Here is a 6191-nt window from a genome sequence, read left to right as displayed (position 1 = left end):
TGGTGTCCTGGCCTGGCTTCCGGGTTTATGTGAATCACTCCCTTCGCCCCCATGAAAGTGCCAATGCCGGGTTGAAATAATGAGTCAAATTTGTGCAGGATCTGTGAGCATGATACTCGCTCCACAGAGGAAATAGCATTGACATTGCCCCATTTCCAGTTCATGACAGCAAGCCAACTCCTCCCCAGTAGTGCGGGACTGTCCCCCGGGACAACCCAGAGTGGCAACCTGTTCTCCGAATCTTTGTGGGTCGCGATTACCGTGGCGCTGCCAAGCACCGGAATGATCTGCTTGGTGTATGTCCATAGTTGTGCGTCAATCGGTGATAATTTTGGCCCTACTGGCCTTGGACGCCCACAACTTTTCAAACTATTTGATACCCATCAGGGACTGGCTAGCCACCGTGTCTAGCTCCATTGATACTGGGATGCCACTGAGGAGCACTTTCATCATTATCGGTGGCGTCCTGGTGTATGAACTGTATACGTGCTCCACATGAACTCACTGAACTTCAGCTTCCAGCGATTTCCCCCAGCATTCATTTCTGCAATTTCTGTAGGCATTTTGCTCATCTCTGCAAACTCCGGCTGAGTTTGTGCCTCCATGCCTCCAACATGAGCTGTTGTTGGAAACAAAAGGTCCCTTGCTAGTCAATCATCCGTGACAACCCCTGTGACTGTCCTTGAGTGTGCCATTTACAAGTATTGATGGCCCCATTACTGGCCACATTGTCCCTTGCAATGGCGTGAATCGCCGTTCAGCTTGCCATTATCTCTGTCGAACTCCCCCTCTGGGTTCGACTACATGTTGGGGCATGCCCGATTGCCCTTGTCTGCCTGGAGAACTGTGTTCTGCTTCAACAATGTTGATTCTCTGTCCCAACCATTCCTCAACACAGTATCTCTCGTCTATTCTGCTAGCGGCCATGCTCACATGGTTAAAATCCCAATTTCCTGTCGCCATTGATACATCCTACTCGACAGTATAAATGCACACGAGGCCCATGCTTGATAGAAGGTCAGTCTGTGGCCTGTCCTTTGTTCCTTTGCACTCAAGTGATGAAAGTGGGTGGAGCTTCCCCTTTTATACCTGAAGGTCCAGGTTAGGAGTATCTCCCACAAGTTCACCTCCTAGTGGTCATTTTTCTCACAGTGTACAACTGAGGTCAGATTATATATGGGTTACAATGTTGGTTGAGCACATGACGATAAGCACTTAAAATTTTAAACCATTCTCCTAAAATACATTGTGTAAACGAGATAGGGATAAAAGTTCATCACACGGAAAGAGAAAATGAATGATTGAAGCTCGTAAAAGATCCTCTCGGAATGAGTGATCACAATATGGTTGAATTTGTAATATAGATTGAGGGTGAGGAAGTAGTGTCTCAAACGAGCATACTATGCTTAAACAAAGGGGACTACAGTGGGATGAGGGCAGAGTTGGCTGAAGTAGACTGGAAACACAGACTAATGGTGGCACAATTGAGGAACAGTGGAGGACTTTTAAGGAGCTCTTTCATAGTGCTCAACAAAAATATATTCAAGTGAAAAAGAAGGGCGGTAAGAGAAGGGATAACCAGCCGTGGATAACCAAGGAAATAAAGGAGAGTATCAAATTAAAAACCAATGCGTATAAGGTGGCCAAAGTTAGTGGGAAAATAGAAGAATGGGAAAATTTTAAACGACAGCAAAGAATGACGAAGCAAGCAATAATGAAAGGAAAGATAGATTACGAAGGTAAACTTGTGCAAAGCATAAAAAGCAATAGTTAAAGCTTTTACTGATATCTAAAACGGAAAAGAGTGACTAAAGTAAATGTTGGTCCCTTAGAAGATGAGAAGGGGGATTTAATAATGGGAAATGTGGAAATGACTGAGACCTTAAACAATTATTTTGCTTCGGTCTTCACAATGGAAGACACAGAAACCATGCCAGAAATTGCTGGTCACAGGAATGTGGGAAGAAAGGAACTTGAAACAATCACTATCACTAGGGGGTAGTGCTGGACAGGCTAATGGGACTCAAGGTAGACAAGTCCCCTGGTCCTGATGAAATGCCAGGGTAGTAAAAGAGAAGGCGGAAGTTATAGCAGATGCATTCGTTATAATCTACCAAAATTCTCTGGACTCTGGGGAGGTACCAGCGGATTGGAAAGCAGCTAATGTAACGCCTCTGTTTAAAAAAGGCGGCAGACAAAAGGCAGGTAACTATTGGCTGGTTAGTTTAACATCTGAAGTAGGGAAAATGCTTGAAACTATCATGAAGGAAGAAATAGCAGGACATCAAGATAGGAATAGTGCAATCAAGCAGACGCAGCATGGATTCATGAAGGGGAAATCATGTTTAACTAATTTACTGGAATTCTTTGAGGATATAACGAGCATGTTGGATCAAGGTGTACCGATGGATGTGGTGTATTTAGATTTTCAAAAGGCATTCGATAAGGTACCACACAAAAGGTTACTGCAGAAGATAAAGGTACGCGGAGTCAGTGGAAATATATTAGCATAGAAAGAGAATTGGCTGGCTAACAGAAAGAAGAGAGATGGGATAAATGGGCCCTTTTCAGGTTGGAAATCGGTCGTTAGTGGTGTGCCACAGGGATCGGTGCTGGGACCACAACTGTTTACAATATACATAGATGAACTGGAAGAGGGGACAGAGTGCAGTGCAACAAAATTTGCAGATGACACAAAGATTAGTGGGAAAGCAGGTTGTGTAGAGGACACAGAGAGACTGCAAAGAGATTTAGATAGGTTAAATGAATGGGCTAAGATTTGGCAGATGGAATACAATGTCGGAAAGTGTGAGGTCATCCACCTTGGGAAAAAAAACAGTAAAAGGGAATATTATTTGAATGGGGAGAAATTGCAACATGCTGCGGTGCAGAGGGACCTGGCGGTCCTTGTGCATGAATCCCAAAAAGTTAGTTTGGAGGTGCAACAGGTAATCAGGAAGGCGAATGGAATGTTGGCCTTCATTGCAAGAGGCATGGAGTACAAAAGCAACTTATAAGGTATTGGTGAGGCCGCACCTGGAGTACTGCATGCAGTTTTGGTCACCTTACTTAAGGAAGGATATACTAGCTTTGGAGGGTGTACCGAGAAGATTCACTCGGCTGATTCCGGAGAAGAGGGGGTTACCTTATGATGATAGATTGAGTAGACTGGGTCTTTACTCGTTGGAGTTCAGAAGGATCTTGTAGAAACATTAAAAATATTGAAAGGGCTAACAAGATAGATGCAGAGAGATTGTTTCCACTGGTCGGGGAGACTAGAACGAGGGGGCACAGACTCAAAATACGGGGGAGCCAATTTAAAACCGAGTTGAGAAAGAATTCGTTCTCCCAGAGGGTTGTGAATCTGTGGAATTCTCTGCCCAAGGAAGCAGTTGAGGCTAGCGCATTGAATGTATTCAAGTCACAGATAGATAGAATTTTAACCAATAAGGGAATTAAGGGTTATGAGGAGCGGGCGGATAAGTGGAGCTGAGTCCACGGCCAGATCAGCCATGATCTTGTTGAATGGCGGAGCAGGCTCGAGGGGCTCGATGGCCGACTCCTGTTCCTAATTCTTCTGTTCTTATGTTCTTATGTACCACTATCCCTCAGTAACCAAATTATCATTTCTTTAATTCTGCAAAAGAAAGTTATCGGTTAATTGAACATGATTAAATGATTTAATTTTTTCACATTTGCTGCATGTTGACATTTATATCGGGCTATTAGTTTGAAAACTGTGTTGTAAATATTATCTCCCTGACCAAGAATCGAACTTGTGTTGCGGTGGTACAAGGGGTGGATTCAGTGAATCATTTGAATGTGATCTCAAGTGGCGTGAATTTCAGATCACGTTTGCTGTCGGCACCTTTAATAATGGCTCCACCAGGCAGGGTATGATACTTAAACTGTGTAGACGGGTAGTCCTTTATTTGAAGCTCCTCGATTGAGGACACCAAGCTGTGAGCTCCTTTATATACTGGGTTGCAGGTAACCTTTCGGTCTCAAGCAGCAGCATCCTCTGGTGTAGATCAGGTGTGTACAGTGTAAGAGTACATTCAGTGTTGCATAGCAGTGTTACAGACATCACACAGTAAACAGGCATGCATACACAACAGTTACAATCTGTTTCGGTGTGAATCAAGTGAACTGAAAATGACAATAATGTCATTAACTACAAAGATGCAGCAATAAAAAGGTATATCGGCCCCTGGTTGTCGAGTGGTCAGGAGTCTATGCTCTCAACGTTGTGTTCTGGGTTCAATTCCCAACCTCGGAAGTTGTACTTTTAGTTCAAAACCTTATAAAAAAAAAAGAGATCATTTATTTTACAGATCTATATGCAAATCATGTAGAAAAAATAAGAATCATTGACTTGAACATCATTAATTAATACATAAATTATTTTGTAAATCTTTTACCATTTATTTTGCCATGAGCATGTGAGGAACTTTTATTCCGATCTCATTGGGTTCAATTGTGGTACAAATGACGAACCGGGGGCTGGGTTCAGGAAAGGTTTATGTCGTGTAGCCGTTATCATGTTCACCTCCCACATGAAATGTCCCTGTTTTGAGCCTGGGCGCGTGCTTTATTTTAGAATATATTTACTGTGAAATACATTGAACAAAAGTAGCCCCAGGTTCCGTGTCTGATGAGCAATGAACATTTTAAACCAATCTCCTAAAATACAGGGTGAGTAAAGTCAGATTTATGGATTGAGTCAGCACAACTAGAGCTTTCTGATCCAGAAGATTCGGGGGGTGCGTTAATTTGGGAGTTTGACGACTTTGAAAGGAACATTTTTGACTTGTGCAGCTTCGGTCAGAGAAATGTTTGTGAAAAGATTTTTTCACAGAAAGGGACTCAGAATTACACCTTCTGGCTCAACACTTCTCTCTGGGCACTAAGTTTAGCAGTGGTTTCTGTACTGTAGCGGCCATTGCGTTTGTCTCAGACACGAAAAGTCCCAGGTTCGAGCCGGAGCAAAAACATTATTTTAGAATATAATTGCTGTGAAATAAATTGAAAAAAGTACCCCAGTTTCCTTGTCTTCTGAGCAATAAACATTTTAAACCAATTTCAAAAATTCAGAGTATGTTAAGTCAGATAGGGTGTAAAATTTCGTCTATGATGAAAGCTCCTGAAATTATTACAGTTCAGTTATTGAAGTATTGACTGTAAGTCTGCAAAACAATTCGGGTGGGAATATTAGCCCAAAAAATTCTGGTTGGAGGCTTCCCGCGGACAATTCCTTTCCGATCGGTGATGTTTTAATCACCCCGCCTCCCACAGAGTTTAATTAATTGCATGTAATTATTTGAAAAAAGTTTGAATTAAAAAGTTACTTTCCGAACTCGGGCTCCCTCTGTGAATGCCTAACCACTAAACGAGCAGGATACGCATTAAATAATTTAATTACAGACGTAATATTTTCTTTGATGTTTCACAATAACCAGACCGATGCTCCAAAATCTGTCTCACCGTTTCCCCGGTGTCAGTCAGAGAAGCACATGGGACTGAATCAGTGACTTTGCTTTTTCGTCCTGTCTTCTGAAGCACCGCACAGTCCCACTCCGACAATCAATGAGCTGTTGGGACGTTAGTTTATTCAGGCTGTGGGTGGCCACCCCGAGCGCAGCAGAGGGGTTTCTGCATGAGTTCTGGGTGGGGACAGTATTTCCCCTTCTCTCTTCCTCTTGTCTGTATCCCTCTGCTTTGTTTTCTGTATTTATTCCCTGGCCTCATTTTACGTGTTTAATGGGGAAGAAAAGATGAAGTGTGCGACACTCTGGAACAATTTCTCTCACTCAAATGTATCTATTCAGTGAAGTGAAATAAATAGTAATTAAAGAATAAGGGAGAAGCCACTGTCGCCCTTTTGACAGGAGAATAAACTCGCCCATGACTGTTCATCCACAGCAAGTTTAAACATAATCTTCCTGCACGGGATCATTTTGCGTGCAAAACAAACGTGATAACGGCTCCACTGCGGAAACCGCTCTGACCAGAAGTACAGCAGAGGGCAGCTGACCAGTGAATGCCTTCGGTGCTGATCGGGAATGTGTTGGCTCACCTTAAACAACTTCTGTCCCTCACTGACAGCTGTCAATCCTTCTCCTCCGCTGCCATTTACACAAACATGTCACTGATCCCCACCCACCACCCCACATCCCCATCGTGTTATCTTC

Source organism: Pristiophorus japonicus, unplaced genomic scaffold (genome assembly GCF_044704955.1).
Source record: "Pristiophorus japonicus isolate sPriJap1 unplaced genomic scaffold, sPriJap1.hap1 HAP1_SCAFFOLD_89, whole genome shotgun sequence".
NCBI lineage: Eukaryota > Metazoa > Chordata > Chondrichthyes > Pristiophoridae > Pristiophorus > Pristiophorus japonicus.
This window is presented reverse-complemented; position numbering follows the sequence as displayed.